Consider the following 22555-nt stretch of genomic DNA (forward strand, 5'->3'; position numbering starts at 1 on the left):
TTTCCTTGTGAAAAGTCTTGATTTCACTTTTGACTTGTGATGGAGACCATCACCTCCAGATAGCATCTTCTTCCCCTCTGCCTAATTAGAGTTGTGTGTATAACTGGAAGGATTTCATAGAAACTGTCAACAGTACCCCGGGGCTAAATCTTCTAACCAGCAGTCTGACTTTGCCTTCCAGGATTCTTCAGTTGAATTTCCCTTTAAAATCTGTGACATGCAATAAGACCTCATGCTCCTCTCCAGCACTTTCTAGCATCCACCTAGGTGTCTCTTGAAAGACTCCTTCATATTCTGCCTGTAAGTCAGCAAATCTGTCATCACATGTGTGGCTGCCGGTATGCTCCTGGTATTTAAATTCCCATCAGCACAGCAGACCAAAAGTTCTTGACTGAAAATGTATTTTCAGATATAGCCTTCCTAGAGTTGTCAACTTGCTTTTCTGCAGCTGGAAGGCAGCTTTCTGTCATGTTAATGGTATGCTGTGCTATGCTAAACTATCCACTGTGAGAGGAGGCTGACCCTCCTCAGAGGTGAGAGGAGAGCAAGCAGTCTGAGCTTGGTCTGGTCCCTTGTGTCCTTTTACACTGTTTTTGTGCCTTATGTTTGTTCTCTATTTGTTCTCCAGATTAGAAGCTCTGGCCTCAGCCTGCTCTGGGTATGTGCTGTGAGAGCCAGGTGGGCAATGAAGACAGTAGCTGAAGCAATTACTGAAGCATTAGTGACTACCCTGGAAGCTCTCAGAAGGCAGGTGAGATCACTGAGTATTACAGAAAGGCAAACACAATTTACTTTTTTGAAAAACAGAAATTGGGGAATTAGAAGCCACTGTTCCAGCCATAAGTCTGAAAAAAACCCCAATGATCAATTTAAAGCAAATAGAAGATAAAAAGGAAAAAAGAAAGAAAAAAAAAAAAGGCATAGATTTACCAAGAATTAATCGTGCAGTCTTACTCTGATTTCCTTCTTTGAGAAAATAATGTCTAGTAGATGAAGAGGAGGCAGCAGATGGGACATATTTTGCTTTAGGAAAGCTTTTGAAACTGTTCCACATGATTCTCTCGGAAGCAGACTAAAGAAATATGGTCTAGATCAGTGTGCCCAGTATTTCTGGCTGGGTGAGACACTTACCTTGTTTCTGTATAAGGGAGAGACCATCTGTTGCAGCCCTTCCTCTAATGCATAACTGTATTGTGCAAGCATAGAAAAGCTGGTGCTTCCTGGGGCAATGAGATTTATTGCATATGTGCAGACAGGATCATATACTGCCATGATCAGAGGCACTGAGTGTGCTCCCAGCAAAGGTGGCCCACAGTGTTCTCAAAATAGCCCATTCAGTGGGCAGCCCTCCTCCCTCTGGACTCTAATCTGGATCCAGAAAGGAGTGCGGGAGACCACAGGCAAATTTATTGTTGTGCAGTTCATAGCTTGAGGTTCATCATTTAGAAGGTACATGATATTGCTGTAATGTGGGTGGTGATGGTGCACAGTCAGACTGGGAGGTTATTTCCACTGGAGTCCTGGTGGTGTATGTCCTGGGCCCAGTTCTGTTCTGTTTTTTAATTAATGACCTATATGGTTTATAAAAGAACTCACGTAAAATATGTAGATAAAGCAAGATGCACTTGGAGGGTCAGGATCAGACTTGTGATGATCTTGAGAAACTGGAGAAAATGATCCAGAAATCAGCAGCGTGAAACAGAAAGAACCAAGTGCTGTGTGGCACATTTATGAAAGAGGGAGCAAATACCAAGATGCAAAAATAGGTGTAACTGACTGTCTGGAGCATGCCAGGAACAAGATACAGGAATTAGAGAAAATGAAGAATTAAACATGAATGAGCAATCAAAGACTCATACTGGGAGGTGTTAATGAAATGTATTATTAAACATGGGAGGAGATCTCATTTTCTGCACTGCTGTTGAGACCTTTGCTGGGCTTTTGTGTCCACCCCTGGTGCTAGAGGGAGCTGGTGGTGTGAGTGATGTGGGCACTGACCACAGAGGAGTAAGTAGGAAAGACATTTTGAGAGTGGCATCACAGTGCTATAAATTGTCACAATACCAGACTAGCAGGTTTTTTGTGAGGCAGGTTTTGCAAGAAAGATAAGCTTTATAAATCAATGTGAGACTAGATTGCAAACTAGGTTTTAACATTCAAAAGCAATGAGGTATTTTTACAGTTCACTCTCCAAACTAACCAAATAAACAACAGCACATGGTTCAAGAGAAATAAGAAAATTCTTGTAATTTAGAAAAATGGAAGGAACTGAGATCAATAACATTGAGGAAGGAAATAGCAAAGAATGGTCTCAGCAATGAAAGTCCCAGCTAAGCAGGCCTTCTGAAAAATGGGCAACGAGATCAATAGAAAATGTAGAAATATACCTATACAAATGCTGCAACTCTGAAGCATAAAAGAGGTGAACTAGACTGTCTGATTTTAAAGGAAGTTATTGATATAATAAATGCCTCAGAAACTTGGCATAAGGGTAGGAAATGGTAATAATAGGGAACAGATTATTGAGGAAGGCTGGGAGGGGCTACATTAGTGGTGAAGCAGTGGAGAGTATGAGGAATTGTCCCTAAATGAAGTTTCAGCAGAGGACATTTTGGAACAAATCAATAAAACGAACCGTAAGAAAGCAGGAAGATAAGATGATACTCAATCTAGTTCTGAAAGACTTCAAACACTAGATTAAGAGAAAGCTAAATGTAGCGTGAAAAGTGTCATTTAAGTTGACCACACTGCAAAAGGAATAGAAGTGGCAAATGTGTCTTCAGCCTTGAGAAGAAGGCCTCCAGGACAAATGTGGAAACCCACAGATCAGTAAATCTCACTCCCAAACTGAGCAAGTGGGCAAAAACTACAATAATAAAGAAGAGAACCAGTAGACAATTTCATAAATGTGATTTATTTGGTAAAAGTCATTACAGTTCTTGCAGAAGGAGACCGTGTCTCATAAATCTATTTGAACTCTTTGAAGATGTCAACAAGCTTGTAGGTAAGGCTGATCTAGTTGATAAAGTATGTACAGACTTCCAAACAAATGTCAATAAGTCTTTCTGCAAAGACTCTTAAAGTAGTTAAGCTGAGATAATAAGATGTCCTCTTGTAAGTAAACAAGATGGAGACAAAATGGTACAAGAAGTGGGAGGAAAAGGAAAAAGATCAGCTTTCCCAGTGAAAAGAGCTCTACAATTTAGTCATGTAACTGTTTGATTTAGGACCTATTTGATATCCTTATAAATGATGTGGAAAGGGGGGTGAATATTGCAGTGGCAAGGTTTGTGGATGGCACCAGATTAACTGAGGGTATCAAATCTGACCCTGAGAAGAGAGGCAGATGGTTCTCATGGCAGTGAGGGACTATATCAGAAATGGCATGTGAAAGTCAATGCTAATAAATGCAAATTAGCATGTCTGGGAATATACATATTCAATTATAAGTTATACTTACTCAGTTACAGCTTGAGTGTTATATTATTATCACTCAGAAATAGAATTGCGGTAGGATAACTCTGTGAAAACACTGATGCAGTGACCACAGCAATACAAAATTCAAGCTGAATGAGAGAAATTTTTAGGAAAGGGAAAAAAGGAAAAACGTGATTATGTGATTATGTCACTGTAGAAATGTTTGGCAAACCCATGTATTGATTAATACGTGCAGTTCTGTTCATCCAGTCTTCAGAAAGAATAAAATAGAACTAAAAAGGATGGGTAGGAGTTGTTTGGCTCAGACATCTAAATTTAGGTTTCTACCTGTAGTTGTCAATCTGTGAGGTAGGTACCTAAACTCCAACACGAAATCAAAGCTTTTTAATATGAATTCCACCCTGAGGAAGTGGATGAGGACAGAATGGTTTTCGTATCAGGACAAAAAAGATAGTCAGGCATGGGGCAGAGGTCTTGAGATCTCCTAGCTAGCTAGAAAACAGTGAAGAGGGGGTGGCTATTATTTTTAAGAGCAGGACAGGTTAAGATACCCCATGAAATTATGAGGTATGAGGTCTAAACCAGAAAGTCATACATTCTCATGTAACTTCTTATTAAATTGTAGAACTTATTGCCAGAGGCTGTTGTGTAGGTCAAAAGCATAAAGGAATAAAGAATTTCTGGAAGGCTGATGGGAAGTCAGTGTCCTGCCAGACAATATTATGAAGGCTCGTTCAGCTGTTAAGAGCCAGGCAGAAGTACAGTGGAAGGACTCCAAGGCAGCTAAGTAGGACAACACAGGCAATTTATAGGCCAGAATGGAGACCATGAGTGAGAAACTGGTGTGCACCCCACCAGTGGGGTGATCTTCTTGTGGTCAGTGGGACACCATGAAGAGAGAACCACAGTTGGGATCTTCAGAGTGGAAAGTGTGGTATATACCAACATAAACTCTGGGGGAAGGAGGGAAAATGAGGGAGACTGGTGATAGCCATAAAACAGTAGCTGTTGGCACAGGTAATGCCCAGAATGTGAAAGTAAGGAGGAGTGTTTGCAGCTCATGATCTTCAGCACCTCAGAGGTGACTGAATGAAGAAAACCCAAGAAGCCACCAGCAGTACAGCTGTTCCCAGGCTGGTAACACTTCTGCCTGGCTTGAAATGTACATCCTAGAGTTCATTTGCTAACTCTAGGCTTTACTAGAGCAATACCTTACTGGTTTTTGAAGACTTAAATTGCTAACAACCACATTCAGCCCAGTTCTGGCCAAACTCCCTGGCCTGAGTTGTTACTGAGGTTTCAGATGGGAACCTGAATGATCAGTAATGACCCCAAAGTGGACAGTTTTAATGGTTTGTCTCAGAGGAGTAGCTATGCAGGGCTGTGAAGGGTAAGGCTGGAGAACACCTTGAGCTCTTCAGTATGGGGGAGAACTGAGTTATGAATATAGCTACCGCTGTAGGTAAGTATAGTGTAGTATAAACTCTGTATAGAGGTCCCAAACTTCCCACTTTCAGTCCTGCTTTCATTTTCCATTTTGTTTGGATATATTTTCATCAATCATTCTGTGCTTTAGGAAAATACTTGTTTCTGTTGTATGTTACTCTGCTGGCTGTTCCCAGGGTGTTTCCACCTGGCTCTGAAATGGTTGCAGGTATTTTCTGTGAGTTTGGGCAGCCATGAATTTGGCTCCACAGACCTCAGAAGGACTCAGAGTTCTCTGGAAAGCAGTACAGCTCATCTGCAGGGTGCAAACACAGAGAATGATGATTTAATGAGATTGGTAGCACTACTTCAAAGCAGAATTGGAATCTAATGCAGCTGTCTTTAAAATACATTTCAGTATTACATCAGAAATAATAATAGCATCAGAAGTGGAAACCTTTAAATGAGTGTAAATCTGATGGCAGCTTTTGCATCCTTTATTGTAAAGCACGCTGAGCTGCAGTATAGTAGGATCCATTAGTACTTTGGGGATATATCTATTTATTTCTTTTTAAGTTGAGAACTATTCATTAGCTCCAAGTGAAACTTACTGTAAGAGTCGTTCAAGTCCTGGTGGGAATTGCTCTTGCAGATGGAAGAAGTACCATCCCCTCCCAAAGCACCAAAGGCCTGAGCCTCATGTCCATGGTAGCAGCATCCCACTCCTGCAGGAAACTCCTGCTTTATTAAGCACCAAAACCAAAGACCATGATCATGATGAGTCTGCTCAGGAACTGGGACAGAGAATAGGGCTGCCTAAAAAAAACACATTCCCCAAACCTTGGGTTATTCTTACCTAGGATCCGCCTTGAGCTACTTTTGTATGTAGCCCCAACACAGTTGTACTGTTGGAACTGCGGGGCTGTCACAGGAGCTTCTTTATACTGCCACAGCCTCTGAAAGGAAAAGATTTGTAATTACAGGGAAAAAAAGAGAGTGCTCTGAGTAATCTCAGGGCTTTGGTATGCATATGTATGTTCTTCAGTCTCTGGATAGGGATGATCTCCTTTACATGAGTGCTTGTCACCACAGAAGGACTTTGAGCTTACTGCCTGATGCTGCGTTTGAATCCTGTGACCGCGGGACTGTTCCTAGCATTTCTTGCCTTTTCTGACCTAGAAAATATTTACTTATTTTTTAATAAATCAAAACTGCTATCCCTGGAAACATTTAATGAGGTGTTTTGGTGCCTCTCAGGGAGTTGCCAATGAAAATCAGGGTCAAACCAGTAGCATGGTTATGGACTTAATTAGATAGGCTGCTTTTGGAGGGAGAAGTTAAAGAGTTGGACACTGAGGAATTGTCTGCATTGAGTTAAGAAGAAAACAGCTTTAAAATTTGTTTCTCCATTTCCTAGAAAACGAGTTTTCTACACGGTTTTGGATTGTTCTGGCAAATGTCTCTGTATTTTCGTGATATGTTTCACAACATATTTGTTATGTCCAGACATAGAATGTTAGAATTAATCAAAACTGAAATATTTATGGAGAAAGCCATTTCACGTCCATCTCTGTCATGAGACTGGCTGCTCTGGTAGGGATTAGAGGTTGTTACGCTAATGACTTAGACTTTTGTCTCATTGCCAGAGCAGTTTCCCAATTTAGAGCCTTTTCTTCTGATTAATATTTGTATTCCTCCCACAATTCCTCTTCTTATAGGAACTCGTACTGGGAATTATTCCAGACCTACATAATGTCTCTGAAATCTTTTTATCCCTCTGTTTGCTGATCAGTGGAAAGGATTTTAATGCCAGGTTAGGTAATCGAGATAAATCCTAACTTCATCTAACTTTATCCCTCGACCATGTCTTGGATATGCTAGAAACATTTTTTGTGATCCATAAATAAATTCACATAGGATTTTGATTAATCTTTTTCTTTTGCTCTTCTGTTGTCAGTGAAGCCTCATTACATTAAATGGGAGATCAAACAGAGTGTATTACCACTTCCACTATGTGCTGGTTTGTTTAGTGCATCACTTCTTTGCAGGTTGAAAACATCAGTAAGTTCCAAAGACATAGTTTTGTGCACAGCTGGGCATGTATAACATGTTTTGATAGTAGTCTGAAGCAGTAATGGCTTCTAGTACCTGATAATGCTTTCTAGCCCCATTCAGTTGTTTGAATTAGCTTACACAGTGGTGGAAAGTATACACTGATTTAATTCACTTCACTCCTAACTGCAACTTGTTACAAAGAAGAGGGAGTCAAGCATGTTTAAAGCAGATCTCTTGCTGGCAGCTGAAGCCAGCAAAGGCGTAATGCCTGTGTGGTTTGGGAGAGGTAGGGCTCCTGCGCTCCTGAGCGCTGCTCCCTGAGATTCTGTGTGCACATCTGGGACATTTCATGGCCACAAGCCAGCCATTTCTGAGGCACAGTCACTGGGGACGAAAGCAGGGCTTGAGTCCATGTCTATATCCTTTTTCATTTGACTTTGAATTCCAGCAAAAGGTTTCAAACTAAAACAGAAGTCAAAGTTTTCTTACCAAGAAGAAAGAGTGACAAGTCTGAACCTCAGAGCAATCAGGTTAAATGTGCCTGGGAAAGATGGTGCCTCCAGTTTGTTAAGAGAAGCAGACTCCATGTTACCCTTGACTGTCCTAACGATAGATGAGATGGAAAAAAGCCCTCCCTTGCTTTGACCCAGAGTTGCTCTTTCCTCTGATGGTTCATTGATTCCCTTTGCTTCCCCTCTCATTTAATAGATTTCTATAAGTTGGGCATTTACAGACCTGCTGCTATTAACATTAAATGTTAGTGGACCTGAGAGCTTCTCTGTCAACTATGCTGGAGCTTCTGAGCCTGCCGATTTAAAAATGTTCATTGCTGATAGATTCTAACATCTCTCTCAGTTACTAATAGACTGGAAAGTATTTCATCATCTTCAAGCAATGAAAAGCAAATCATCCCTCTTTCCAAATACTAAAAGCCTGTTTGAACACTTCCGCATTTTCTGCATAATCCTTCACAATTCTCCTGTCTGCACTAAGCAGTGACCCCACACCATGGCTGGGATTTCTTTTGCAAACACAACTTTCTCGTGCTAAGCTCTGTCAGCCAAGGATTTTATTCTGAAGCTGCTTTGTTTTGTGGCTCGCGGTTCTTGTAGGTCAGGAGTTTGCCTGGCTATCGATTTACAGCTAGTTATATGTAGTACTAGTGTTTGACATTTCTGTCTTTGTTGTTCTTTGCTGACATCACCCCCAAACTTCAACCATGCCAGTCAGTTGCTTTAAGATTTCATCGTGAGTGTCTGACTCAGTTTGACATTTTTCACAGTTTTTAGTGTCGGGTAAAATGGAAAAGGGATTAGGGAGAGGAGACCATTTCCCCAGTGTTTGAAATGCATATATATTTGTAGTATATCTTTAATAATGAATATGTATTTTTTATATAAAACTCCCAATAGCAATGCTGTATAGCCCACTTTTGACACAGTAGAGTCTTTAATATTTGACTGAAGGGCTTGAAATTTAGGAAAGGACTAACCCTGGTGAAAGATGCGCATTTTTTCTTTTCCTTTGAAATCTGACATGTTCTGAGTCCCTCACCATGTCAGTCTGTGGATGTTCAGCTGTGACTTGCCTGCGTTCAGGTATGTATTCCCCAGACCCTTGTCCAACAACAGACGCCACTCCTGGCTTCAGGAGTGAGCAAGATTGTACCTGCAGTGCACAGCAGAGGACATGGCAGACCTCAGAAGCAGGGCAGGTGGGAGGGCTTAAAAGGGATGGAGGAAGAGAAGCAAAAAAACTGGCCAGGCACAGGGAGAATCTAGAGGATAGAGGTGGAAAGATCGGTACTCCTTCAAATGTGTTGTCTCTTAAGAACACGAAATGGGGCCCAACACCACATGGTGCCACCTGTGCAGGTCTGTACTACATGGAATTACCAGCACAGCATGTGTGTTCAGACTCAGTCTACTTAAGGTCTTTATAAAGGATGACAATATCATATTGTTACCAGTAACCACATTATTTGTTGGTACCAGGCACAGAAGGGGAGGAGGGTATCAGAATGCTGTCTTCTTCAGTAGTGGTATCTGAGGAAAAGCTCTGTCCTGGCAGGGCTACCTATGCTTTCTTTATCTGGAGAGGCATCCTGAGTCAGTATTAGCAGGGCTGGAGGTAAGGCAGTAAAAGAGGGCTTATGGATTATGGCCTGATCACTGAAGTTCAAATCTCTCTTTTTCTGAAGTTATTCATGCTCCCCAGACTTTCATATACCTTGTGCTTCACTGCCATATGTCAGAGATCCTCATTCCTTTGCCAAAGCTCTTATCTCTTTTCCACACCAGCCTCCCCACACCACTGTGCTGTCCCTGGATGGAGTATCTGGGCAGGGAAACATGGAGAATACGTGCATGTAGCGATACATGCATGCAGCTACTCCTACATGGACTAAGGAAGCCCTGCTGTAGGGCTGTATCCTCTCCCTCTGCTCACTTGTGTTTGTTCTGGACTGTAAATTTCAGTGACCACAGGCTGTTAACTGACAATCCAGAAAATTATCCAGGAAAAGAATATGTATTTATCTTAGGCTGTAAAGTTTTCCCATAGCACCCACTACAGGTCACAAGATGGGAGCAGAGAGAGTCCATGGCACTTTGATTTGTCTGAATAGGATGGCTTTGGTGTTCTTTGTACCTTAAAGCCCAGTGGCTTTCTTTTCTTAAAACTATAGTTACAGTACTTTAATCTGAAGGGCTTTTCCTTAGTGAACCTTTCTCTTGTACTCGCACCACTGTATCTCTTCATTATTAGCAGATGGAGCATGAGTTCTTTCCTTCCATCCTTCCTGCCAAGAGATCCCTGGTGCCTCGGCAGATTTTTGTGGATACTTAATCTTGTGCTGCTTTTCTTCCAATGATTTTGATTAATTTTATCCATGTACATAAAATTATTTTGTGAGCGACACTTTCCATTAAAGAATGATGTTGGAATTAGGTTTTAGTTCCCTGATTCCAGTGAAAACATCGCACGCTTCCTTTTTTCAAGTCTGAACTTCATGATTATTTTTCTGTAATCCACTTTTAATTGTAAGTACCCAGCATTCTGCTAGTTCATGCAGTACCAAATGACACAAGGTTGCTGTGGAGTGCTCCAGCGAGTATCTTCTGGGGAATATTGAAATTCCATGGAAACAACACGAGAACCATTATCTGAAACAGCCTCTTCAGGCAAACCATATGGGGTGACATATTCTGCACTGCTTCGATAATCCAAGCACAGATATGTTCACTGGTAACTCTGCAGTAAGCATCAGTCATTTGCTTTGTCTGTGCAGTATTAATGAGCCATTTCAATAGACTGCGGGTTTCAACTATATTTGCTGCATATTCATGTTGCTTCCTTCAAGTTGTTTCAAAACTCTTTCCACTAGATTAACTTGGAAGTCTCAGTTATTCCATCAGGTGCTGGCGTACTGAAGATATGGACCATCCTGTCCTTTCCAGTCTTGGCTGAGGAGTGGGGCTAATGTTTGGAAGAGGGATGCTGTTCTAGGCACACTGCCTTTGCTGAGCTTCCCTCCAGCAGGGAGCCTTTGCTCCTGCTTCCAGCACCGATTGCTGGGGCATGTAAAACCTCTTTATTGCTTTCTGGTTCATCTGTCATCCGAGAGTTGTGGTTGCTAGCAAGCAATGGAGCCTTAAGACACTTTTTGCAGGTGGACACACATCATTATAGTGGAGTGAGAATGTGCAAAATCCAGAATAGAGAGCACAGAGGGAAGAGTTAGACGTTTTGACTAGGCTGATCTCTGCTGTGCCTGTAAGTATCTCTGTGTGATGTTACTGTGATATAGTCAGGGGAGATAAACACTCCAGATGTTGGTCTGGGTACCTGCAGAGCCTCCCCATGTCTGAATACAGCATTTTCTATGGGGCATAAATATTCAGAAAAATTCATACACACGTTTTAAAAACCACAAGAAACCTGGAGAGGGGCTTGGGACAAGGGCCTGTAGGGACAGGCCAAGGGGAATGGCTTGAACCTGCCAGAGGGGAGACTGAGCTGAGCTCTTAGGCAGAAGCTCTTCCCTGTGAGGGTGCAGAGGCGCTGGCACAGGGTGCCCAGAGAAGCTGTGGCTGCCCCATCCCTGGCAGTGCTCAAGGCCAGGTTGGACACAGGGGCTTGGAGCAAGCTGCTCCAGTGGAAGGGGTCCCTGTCTGTGGCAGGGGTTGGAGCTGGATGAGCTTTGAGGTCCCTTCCAACCCAGACCAGTCTCGGATTCTATGGTAATGAATATAGAAGCCTCTGGGGTTTGGCACTGAGAGCCAGAGGGCTCTGGTTCATACTGAAAACCACATGAAGGTTTCAAGGGCACCAAAAGTAATTCGACATTTTAGAAATACTATAAATGGCTCCCTTTTGTCCTTGTGAGCATGCAGAAACACAGCCCTTCCTTAATCTGAGCATCTGGTTCTGATAGCTACATGGAGCTTAACCTGGGCAGCAGCTTAAAAAACCAGAAATAGATTAGTAGGGTTACTTACAGGTCTTCCTATGGAAAGACACTAACACAACTCTTGAATAACCACTTCCCAAGCAAAGGAACTCACATATTTAAACAGAACCACAAGGATAATTGAAAGAGACTGGAGGTTGCCAGGACCAAACTGGGTTGTTTGAGGTGCTGGTAGGTGTGAAGGGGGGGGGGGGAAAGGGATTTTCAATTTCAGCCCATTGTTTCTATGCTACAGCTGGTTTACCTTTAAACAGTAGAAAGTGAGCACATGATTTATCCAGCAGGATAGAGCCAGCAGTGCTGTGGTTGAGGGGAAGCAAAGGACACAGCCGAGGACTGGAGGCAGCAGCCACATCCTGGAGCAGTTTGTGGCTGTGATTGTGCCAGGGCTGCTGTGCCTCTGGAGCTGGAGGAAGAGTACAGGTGGAGCGCTTTACCTTCTCTTTTGGGAACAATCTTCTGAAGGGAAAAATACAGACTAATGAACAGCACAGATGTCTGTTCGTCCGTCCTGCAGCCTTTCAAGTCCTTGTATTTCCTTTCATGTGTTGTTAGAAGTAAGTTTTATTGTATTGCCTTTTCCATTTCTGTAAAGAATGAACCAGTAACATTGCACTGTCTCACCTCTAAGGGAGTGCCTGCTTGCTTCTGTTCTCACATCAATTGATGCCCTACCCTGAGCTCCCACTGCCCCTCCGGAGCAGGTACAACATCAGGCGGCTGTGCTGGTCCCTTTCTTCCTGTCTCTGGAAACTGCAGTAATTTTAAGTATCTCCCTTGGAGCTGGAGCAGCTTCTCTATTCCCAGGGGCAGACATCCCCCTGCCTCGGCACAAGCTCTTCCCCAGGGCTGTTGGGATAGGAGAGCTGGGCTGGTTCAGTCTGGAGAAGAGAGGGCTCCTTAAGGGGAGACCTTAGAGCAGCTCCGGTGCCTGAAGGGGCTGCAGGAAAGCTGGAGAGGGCTTGGGACAAGGGCCTGTAGGGACAGGCCAAGGGGAATGGCTTGAACCTGCCTGAGGGGAGACTGAGCTGAGCTCTTAGGCAGAAGCTCTTCCCTGTGAGGGTGCTGAGGCACTGGCACAGGGTGCCCAGAGAAGCTGTGGCTGCCCCATCCCTGGCAGTGTTCAAGGCCAGGTTGGATACAGGGGCTTGGAACAACCCTGCATGACAGTCCTCCCTGAGCCTGGCTTTGGAGGAAGTGCAGAAAGTTCATGCCTGCTCTTGTGTTTTGGGGGTGATTTGGGGCCTCTGCACGTGTCCCCCTTGGGTGCTTGGGGAAGGGTGTGTGTTAGGCAGGCAGTTCTGCTGAGAGCACAAGAGATGTGTTATGAGATGCGACATGGTGCATGGTATTCCCTGTCAGGTATGGTGTTTTGGGAAGCTGTTGGGAATGGGTCTCTTCCTCAGTAGTGAGCCAGCTCCCTAATAGCGTTGTTTGCAGGGCAGGAGACTGACCTGGGCTGTTGGAGACCTGTGTTGGTCTGATTGTACCCTCGTTTACTCACCAGGAGCTTTTCTTTCAGCAGAGATGATGCTGTTTTGCTGCACTAAAACATCAGAAGTCCCTGGCGAGGAGCACAGACCTGATGCTATGGGGACAAAAGGAGGATGCATGCATGGGAGAAGGTGTCAGGTGAGTGCTGAGTGATCAAAGCTAAGCCCCAAAGAGGCTTTGGCATCTGTACCCCATTCTTGGTGGGTTAGTTGTGCCCAGAAGGTCCAGGCAGGGGGCCTGGAGGGGATCCCTTGCTGCTAGCCAGAGGCATGGTGATCCCAGGTGATCCTGCAGGGTCCCCCATGACTGAGGTGATGGCAGGGGGCTGTTTTCAGGGCTCTGCTGTGAAAGCAGAGAGCTGCACTACAGAGGCAGAGCTGGACTGTGCTGTCCCCATAGAATAGGCTGATGTAGGTCAAACAACTAGGAGCACAGGTAAATCTGAGCTGAAAAGTTAGTTTGATGAACACCCAGAAGACCTGATGCTTACCTGAAGAGGTATGAGGGCTGCAGGGGTCAGCTGCTGAGCTGAGGCTGTTTGGAGTGGGTAGTGGCTGGTTTTTGGACTGAGGTCATCTTCATGGTGCTGGGATTGCCTGTGGGCATGTTCTATAGGGCTGTCTGGAAGTGAAGGTGCAGCTGATTCAGCCTTCCCTTGTCAGATGCTCTTCATTGTAGATAAAAGCTTTTTCTGATCATTCTAGTTCCCATGGCTGGGAAGGGGTTTATAAATGGCAAAGGCTGTCCTGTGGGTCAGCGCTTTAGGAAGTCTTTCTCATCTGTGCATCCCAGGAGCAGGTTGGCAAACCATCCTCCTTACTTAAATGTGCTGGCAAGAACAAGCATCTCTGTGCTTGAACTTCAACCCACTCAGGGTGGCAGTTCCTGTGGCTGCCCTGTGCTTTGGATGAGCTTTGGGATTTGCCCAGCTGTGGCTGAAGCTCTAGCTCTTGCTGGGTATAGAGGAATGAGGCCCAGGGCTTGGCTGGAGGCTGCTGGAGCTGCACAAATCCAGTGCACACATCTGCATGCCTGACCCTGCTTGGGTTAAAGCAGGGGGTTGAGTCCTATTGTCTGTGGATAAAAGCTTTCTGTTTCTGCTATTTCTCTGTTTTCCTAAGTGCTTATTGCTAAGAATAACTGCTATTTCACCTCTTGCCTGCCCTCCATCAGCTGCTTGGGGCCACCATTTTAAACGTCATCTTGAGCTGCAAAGAGTAAGTGATCTTGTTTTCCAGAGGCCCTGTTTGAAGGAGCAGCAACTGGATTTTGCCTTCATTTGCTCTTTAAGGAGCTGCCACAGGAGGAAAGGGCCTGTGTTTGCCAGCTCCTCACAGCCCTTGCTGAGAAGCTGCACCACAGCAAGCGCTGAGAAGGAATCAAGCATGCTGGCATCACACTGGGCTGGTTTTCCTCTTGGAAGTCAAAAGTGGAGCAAAGCCACAACTGAGACAAGGTGACTTTCAGTTTATTCAATGCATTGCTTACTTAATGCCTACTAACAGATCTCTGGAGCACACCTTGCCCTCCTCCTCACTCTCAGCTTGTCCCACAGCTCCTGCATCAGAAAGAGCTTGTTACTGTGCTAGTGGAGCTAAAAGGGCTGTGTCAGTGTTGCAACTCTTATTTCGTTGCAGGCGGTACGCTCCATAAGGGGCTGTTTCTCTGCCTTTGCAGATGCTCCTTTCAGCCCAGCTTGCTTTTTACTCCATTTCAGCAAGGGCCCAGCAAACACAGCTCCAGCTGGGAAGATGAGATGTGAGGGCTCCAGGCTTCTTCCCAGCAACCTTCTCTGCTAATAACTGCAGGGAAACCAAAACAATACAAATAACCTGGCTTTGGCTGCTAAAATCCAGGTAAAACAAAGCAGTGAAAAGCTGTGATAGAGACCTTGGAGATCCTTTCTCTCTTCCTTTGCTCTTGCACTAAACCAGGGTCTTCCCTGGGCTCTGGGCCCTAACTGGGGGAGGCAGTTTCTGAAAGCAGCACAAGGGAGTTTTGTTTGTTCTTTGCTTACCGCTTTCTCTGACCTCCGGTGCTGGGCTGGAAGCAGGGTCTGTACCAGGCAGGATGTAGGCCCCAGAGGGTCATGGCAGAGAACCACTGTCATCTGAGGTGATTTTTAACACTAAACTGTGTGACTCACTTTGCTGACACTACCGCTCCTTGCTGCAGAGCAGAACCCTTCACACCAGAGCAGTCTCTTGCACCATCCCTGGGCTGAGTCATGATTGCCCTCCCCTCAACCAGGTCCAGCTTCATCCTGCCCTTCTGCTTCAGACTAATTTACTTACTGGTGAATGGCTTAAGAAGATGTGCCCCTGCTTCCCATCCCTATGCTGATGGCTGTGAGACTGTGGGATCTGTCCTTGCCTCACTGCTGTGTAATGGGACTGATAGTCCTGAGAGCACATGGAAGGCTCCTGGGGGCACCAAAGTACACAGATTCCTAGGGCAGGAGCACCAAAAAGCAGATTGAAAGCTCTGGGGCACCCAAAAAAAGCACACCAAGGCCCTTGAGGACACTGGAAAAGAAACAGAGGGGCTCCAAGGGTACCCCAAACCACCCTGAGGAGCAATATTGGAGAAACAGACCAGTGCTGGTTTCCCTCTCAGATCTCCAACTAGCTAAGAAACCACAAAAGCAAACCAAGAGGTTGAGAAAACCAGAGGGGAGACACAGGGATTCCAAGGACTGAAAAGAAGACAGAGGGTTTTGAGGGACCTTGGTAGCATCAACGAGCATATACAGGGGTGTGGGGGGCAAGATAAATGGACCAAAGCCTCTGGGGACATTGGAGGGGCACCAAAACCAAATCCATTGCTTATGTAAGTGATCTGATTCATTTTTCTCAGCAGAAGGAGTCCTGTGTCTGTCCTCTTGCCTCTGTGTGCTGGCATCCAGGCTTCAGATGAATTTCATGGTCTGTAATCATCCCGGGAGAATTTCCCTCTTGTTCATCCTACGGAAGAGAAACTCTCCCATTTCCACTTGGATCTTACAATAGCTTGTCAGTGACAAAACATTCCCAAATCCTCTCATTTATCAAATGGCCAATCCTGTTAACAGCTTAAGAAACATAATTACCTGCAATCTCTTCTGCTATTCATTTTATGCCTACACTTCCCTCTCTCTGGCAGCTTCCCAGCAGGCAAGTCAAGAGCTAAAGCATGGCTGCAGCTACCAAATGCTTGAGCAATGCAATTTCCTCTAATCACCTGCACAATGATAGCAGGAGTTTTGCCTCCCTGTTTGTAGCAGCAAGGAGCAGGTGAGGAAGGCAGGAAGAGGGCCAAAAGCATCAGCTGACAGTTGTGGGTAAGTTTCCAAGCATGGCTACAATTTAAGTGCTGTATGGTGGGAACATCATTGATTAGGGTCTACTTTTAGGGCACAAGAAATCACAGTCACACTTACTCACTTAGGAGATCCATGGGCACAACTGGGGTCTGAGAGAAGCAGAGAGGCTGATGCAGGTTTGGGTGCTGGAAATGGCTGTAGGAGCTTTGTCAGCAAGAAAGCAGGGCCTGAAATATCAGTGAGCTGGTGAGCTAATGGGGAAATTGGGATCAGCTGGAGACAGTGTGAGCTTCTGATTATTGCATTGCTAACGGGGGCTGATTTTGTCTTATTTCACAGTGTACCTCAAGCTTGTGAGAGACTTTGGCTCAACTCTCAGGGAGGAGATCCAGCTTGCAGGCTGGAGATCTGCTGGCTTCCTGAATGTTGGGTATGTACAGGGCAGCTTGATCCAAAGTGAAACCCGTAGGATTGCCGTAGCCTACCCTAGAACCTGGGAGTTAGAAAATTCCTAGCTCTGTTCTATCCATGCTGGCTGCTGAGGAAGCTGCCTTTGTGCCTTAAAACCTTGTACTAGCCTGACATTATCACTGTGCATTTAACTGGCCAGGATGCTTCAGCCTACACTCTCCAGTTAGACCTGCCTTCAGTGTGGAAGGGTTTTTCTTACACCTACTCTACTCCTCTTTTCAATCCTATCAGCTATTTTGGATCCTATGGGGTTGGGATAAATGAGGTGCATTTCTTCTGACACCTCCCAGTGTTATTTTTAAGCAATTTTTTATGCTGCTTGCCAACACTTTATCCTTACAGTTCTTTGAATGTTGTATTTAAAACCCCTATGCACAAGCTGTATACAAAATCAGAAGTTTGGTGTTTTGTTCTGTTTTAAATCAGACATCATCTTAAGAGATTTGGAACTTTCTGATCTTCCTCAGATACTGAATACAAGTATATTTTGGTCACTATAATAGAATAACCCTTTCTTTAATAGCAGCTTGAACCTCGAATGCCAGTTTTGGCAACTGCTTTTCCTAATGGAAATGGTTTAATTCACTTCTCAGAATACAGGCACCTACATAGATGAATTTCAGTGTAACCCAAATGCCACCCAGACCAAGACACCAAAGAACTTTGATGTCTCTGGGCTACATGCCTGGAGCTGTGTGCTGCTTGGGAACAGCAAGGACTCGGATATAGGATCAGAGAATCCCAGACTGGTTTGGGTTGAAGGAACCTCAGAGTTCATCCAGTTCCAACCCCTGCCATGGGCAGGGACACCTTCCACTAGAGCAGGTTGCTCTAAGCCCCATCCAACCTGGCCTTGGTATGAAACTGTGTGAGTGCTGAGGAGGGACTGAAGTAAGCTGTTTTCTTGTGTTTAACAAGATATAATATATACATAGGGAAAGTAAGGACCGCAAATGAAGAAACTGTACCTAAAAGAAAATAAAGACTGTTCCAATAAAAAATAAAATAGGACAGACGTGCTTTTATACAAGAACTTCCTATTTCTTTTATGATATTTATTTCAAATCATGCAAACCCTTCAGAGCAGCCCTAGTGCCCAGTGGAGTTCTCCAAACTAAATGTCTCATTGTCAGTGCAAGAAACAAAGATAATGTAATTTGAATACTGGACGCAACAACGTAGGCTGCTCTGGAGGCAGATTCTCCTTGCTCCAAATGGGAATGATGGCTCCAAACAGGCTCACCAGAACAGACTGAAAAACAGATGTCTCATTTGTGAGGAAATGGCCAATCTCTCAGCTGTTTTTCCCCCTATTTCTTTCTTCCTAGAAAGGAAAAAAACCCAAACCAGTTGCATAAAGATGCTGCTGTTTCAAAGCAAAATTTTAAACATTGCTGATTTGCAAATGGCATTTCAGCATTTTCCTGAGAATAAAATGCTGCTCTGATGCTGTGTTTAAATATTTCATTCCAGCTCCCCGAACAAACTTAAAATCTTATTATAAGTCGTTTTGACATAAAAGCGCGCTTCTCGGAGGTGCCCGTAGCTCAGACATCTCCAGCTTCAAGCACAGCTGCAGGAGCTCTCCCTGCTCATGGCTGATCAAAGACAAACCATGCTGCCACCCACGAGCTGCTGCTCATCCCCAGCACCCAACCCAGGAGGAAAAACGGATCCTGAACATCCCGAGTGCTTCTTCCTGAGGGGCGACGCTGTCTATGCAAAATACACGTCGCTGTCGTAACCCTACTGTGAAAAGGTGGAGGGAGTTTAGCAAACAAACATCCTTCGCCTTGCTTTAAATCATGCTGAAATAAAACATCAGCTGGTGCTGGCTGCTCAATTAAGCAGTTTGTCGTGCAGCCTTTGGAGAGGAAAACGCTGAGAAATAGGATTTCACGGCACATGCGTATTGCGTGGAGGAAACGTTTCCTGAGAAGCTGTCCAAACCCCCCTGCAATTCCCATGTGCTGCCATTCCCTGTCATGCAACACGTGTGTTGCCTTCAAATTTGGAGGATGGCTCATGGCTGTATGTACCTGTGGTGTGATGACCACCAGTATGTGTATAGGTCACAGCAGGTATACGTTTTAGTTAATTCCATCTGTAGTCCTGATGTGGGAACAAGGAGCCATTGTTCCCCTCCTAGAGGCTTGAGCACATCTTCTGGGGGAAATGTTGAATCTCCTTTTCCTCAGTGAGGGTATTTAACCCCAAAACACCCATTGCCACCCTCGTGAGGGGAGGGGTGCTATTTACCTGTCAGTGCTGGCACCCTGCTGCGGGAGCTTGTTCATCATGTCCACTGTTGCAACTGAAATTGCAATTGTTCAGCCTGGAGAAGGCTTCAGAAGGGGAGACCTTAGAGCAGCTCCCAGAGCCTAAAGGGGCTGCAGGAAACCTGGAGAGGGGCTTGGGACAAGGGCCTGTAGGGACAGGCCAAGGGGAATGGCTTGAACCTGCCAGAGGGGAGACTGAGCTGAGCTCTTAGGCAGAAGCTCTTCCCTGTGAGGGTGCTGAGGCGCTGGCACAGGGTGCCCCGAGAAGCTGTGGCTGCCCCATCCCTGGCAGTGCTCAAGGCCAGGTTGGACACAGGGGCTTGGAGCAAGCTGCTCTAGTGGAAGGGGTCCCTGCCTGTGGCAGGGGTTGGAGCTGGGTGAGCTTTAAGGTCCCTTCCAACCCAAACCAGGCTGGGATTCTGTGTCCCCAATTTGTTTTGTATTCATCTCTGCCAAATATAACAGGAACACAGGAAACTCCTCTGACAGACCCCAACATCTTGTTGGGTGAATCCCTGTCTCTGTATTTTCTCCTATGCAGTGCTCAAACCCCAGGTATAATATTGATAGCCTGCTCTCAGGCTGTTCCCGTTTGCCAGACACCTTAATCCTTCCCTTCTACCCAAACCAGTCTGGGATTCTGTGCTTCAGTGAAATGGTGGCGCTGGCCATGCACCAGGACACTCAGTTTCTTGTCCTCATTCCCTTGCTCCTCGTGGTTATGTGCCATGCTGGTTTTACTGTGGTTGAGATCTGCAATGCCACCATTGTGGCAGCTCTCCTGAGGTCTCTGAGGACCTGTTTTGCGACTGAGAGCATCCTGACTCCATTTCCTGACCATGGGAACTTATGTGTCCACTCGATGAGACACATGGTTATTTCTTCTGGTGTTTCTGCCCTTCATAACACCTTGATCCATGGGGTGTGTGTAGGGCTCAGCCTGCAGAAGCCCTACATAGCTGTGGGTGTCCCAGAGGACACGTTATAGGAGAGGACAGGATTACTTGCTGTCTCACCGTATTGCCCCCCCCCAGCCACCAAACATCCTTAACAGGCTGTGTAAGCAGTAGCGTGTTCTGCATCTCCATCATTCTCGCTGAGTAGCTTTGATGGCTCTTGATGCGTGTGAGTGAGGCCCCATCCAGCACGAAGGGAGGGAACAAGCAAGAGGGGCTTATGTTTTCCACTGATAAATGTATTAGTCTTTATAGCAGAATTTAAACTACAACCCTTTTTCAGGCACCTCAGCACTCCGTTATTTTGCAGGCCTTGTAAGGGAATGTGATTTTGCCTTTTAACTGGAGTGTATCTTATGCTAAGCAGGGAGATTAAGAGTAGGGATCCAAAAGAAGTTGCTGAATGGCAGAATTGCCTTTATAAATAACATTAATAATTTATCCGATCCAGAGGTTTTTTGGCTAAATGAAATACCTGCCTCTGTGTAAAAGCCCACTGACTAGAAACACATCTCTGCTTTTATGAGCCTTGGATTAAAGAAGGAAAATGCTAAGGGGCTTATCTTTGCTTCAATTTGCAGCCCTTCCGGCTAGTGGCAAACTCATTTAAGAAGCTCCTGTGTCTGTGCCAACTCTGCTTTTGTTCTTGGTGCGGGAGCTTGGCTGCATTTCTTGCCATGGCACTGGAGAGAACAGAGGGGAAGCATTTTGTTTTCTTGACCTCAGATTACCAGACAAAAGCTAGCAAGAATAATTTCCCTTGGAGCCCTCCCTATTATGGGCTGCTTAAAGCATGCTGCAGAGAAGCTGGCGGTCCAAGGAACCCACGTGTGAAAGAGGACAGGGCTGGTGGCTGAATGGAGATGAGTCGAAAGAGCATCTGTCATCTTTCTGCTGGGACGCCTGTATCCTCCTGCATGGGCAGTCGTGAAATGGCAAAATTCATCCTCTGCAAAGCCCACGAGCTGTCACTTCTCAGCTCTTCTTTTCTGCTGGTAAAAATCAATTGCTTCAAAGTTCAGTGAAGGTGAAGGCAACATTTGCTTTCCATTCAGTGCTAAGCGGGCCGTCTTGGAGAGTAAACGCTCTCGAAAGGGAGAATAGCAAAAATCAGCAGAAAAATTCTCTGAATAATTTGGACTAGGCAAGGAAAAAGCAATTTACTCCCAGTTATTCCACAGACAAAAGTATGAATAAAAAAATCAGGAGCTATTTACCCTGCCTGGACTGTTTGCACGAGGTTTATGCTATTCCAGTTTTGCTTCATCAACCCCCAAAGACCTTATCACCAGATCCTCAGGCACTTAAGGAAAGCCTGCTAGATCAGCAGGGACCAAAAGCAGAGAAAACAAAAGGGGTCCTAAATCTGAACCATGCTGTTGCTTGTGTGTGCATTGACCTGAATCACAGACCCGGGCTCTGGCCAGCCAACATTACCAGTAGTATTACAAGCTTGGGTGCTTTGTATTCAGAGAGGAGGCTGTGGCAAAGGCAGGGTGGGTATTTACAATCTGCTTTAGAAAAACCTTATACATGTTGTTAGCTGTTCTGTTGTAAAGGCAGTTTATGTTCCCCGCATCTGCTGCTTTAGGTGGCCCAGCCAGACAGCTGGCACAGCTCAAAATGCCAGAGACAGTGCTGCTGCAATGAGGAGAAGAAAAAGAAAGGAGGATGAAGACCTCATAAGCTTTATCAAAACCCACCAAAAAGTCAGGAGATTTGGGGATTACACCGTGTAATTACATTACCTTAAGAGAAAAGTTTACTGAAAATTCCCTGTTTTGTGTTGCCAGCGCTTTTCAGCCATTAGTAACACATAACTTCTCATTGTCTTTTCCCGAGGCACAGATGGGCTAATTTTCAGCTACCTGATAATTACATATTGTTTGAAACAGTATCAAAAGCTTCTGTTCCTGCATCCCTCCAGCAGCCGTTCTTACAGCTCACAAAGTCCCTTGTCTGGAGCTTGCGAGGGTCCCCATCCATCGGTTCATCCATCCATCTGGAGGGCTGAGAGTGGAGGGGCAAAGCCTCCATCCTCACACACAGGCTTCACAGGCTGCTTGTACAGATCTGCACCGTTTCCAAACCAGGTGGAGAAACTGAAGCTCCATCAAAAGCATCTTTTCGGCTCAATGCCAGTATCCGTTTGATATGGGATAAAGCTGCACCAAAATGTTTCTGCTTAAATACGCATGGGGATGCTGATGTCATGGTGAAATTAAGGATAAACCAACATGAGATGCTGGAAATCAGTGTAGCAGAGGTTTAGGTCTCAATTTCTTGTGGGAAAGGGGCTGTCCTTGGGCAAAGCTGTGGTTTGCCAAATTGGAAAAAGGCAGTTCATTGGCTGTATAGAGAGGAAAGCTGACAGTACCTCCTCTAGTGCCACACTGGAGGTTGGGGAAAGAAAACTCCTTCTCCCTCCATTCCTCTTCTTCAGGAGGGGTTGCTCTGCCTGTTGAGCTCTGGTTGGTTTTGGAGGGTGTTTTCTTAGTTTGTTTGAGGCTGTCCAGAGGGAAAATCCAAAAGGCCTCACTCACGTGTTTTCTGCTCTCCCCATCATCCAGGATGCCGTACGACCAGTCACATTTGGTTCTCATGGTTGAAGGAAGTCACATTTGGTTGACACGACTGGTTCTTGACAAACCCATGTCTTTGATTT

General features: G+C 45.2%; 2 long non-coding RNA genes across 9 annotated transcripts in view; both read left to right on the forward strand.

Annotated features, from left to right (window-relative positions):
• Positions 1-13313, forward strand: part of LOC133212471 (uncharacterized) — a 28557-nt gene extending 15244 nt beyond the window's left edge. For 3 of the 6 annotated variants that reach the window (XR_009725488.1, XR_009725493.1, XR_009725492.1), the window contains 3 exons: positions 629-751; positions 11671-11812; positions 12915-13313. This is a non-coding gene — a long non-coding RNA (uncharacterized LOC133212471). Of the gene's footprint in view, positions 1-628; positions 752-11670; positions 11813-12896 lie in introns of all 6 variants that reach the window. The other 3 variants (XR_009725489.1, XR_009725491.1, XR_009725490.1) reach the window with 3 other exon arrangements.
• Positions 13314-13350: 37 nt separating this feature from the next.
• LOC133212472 (uncharacterized) lies at positions 13351-15981 on the forward strand. 3 transcript variants are annotated; one of them, XR_009725496.1, is made up of 3 exons: positions 13351-14339; positions 14427-14523; positions 14601-15981. It is a non-coding gene; the product is annotated as an uncharacterized LOC133212472 (long non-coding RNA). The 3 variants fall into 3 exon arrangements; XR_009725494.1 differs by having other exon boundaries at positions 13351-14523; XR_009725495.1 differs by having other exon boundaries at positions 13351-14523; positions 15134-15981.
• Positions 15982-22555: the final 6574 nt, after the last annotated feature.

This window comes from Neopsephotus bourkii, unplaced genomic scaffold (genome assembly GCF_033783945.1).
Source record: "Neopsephotus bourkii isolate Nb327-2 ecotype Australia unplaced genomic scaffold, CSIRO-AGI_Nbou_v1 NB_716, whole genome shotgun sequence".
NCBI lineage: Eukaryota > Metazoa > Chordata > Aves > Psittaciformes > Psittacidae > Neopsephotus > Neopsephotus bourkii.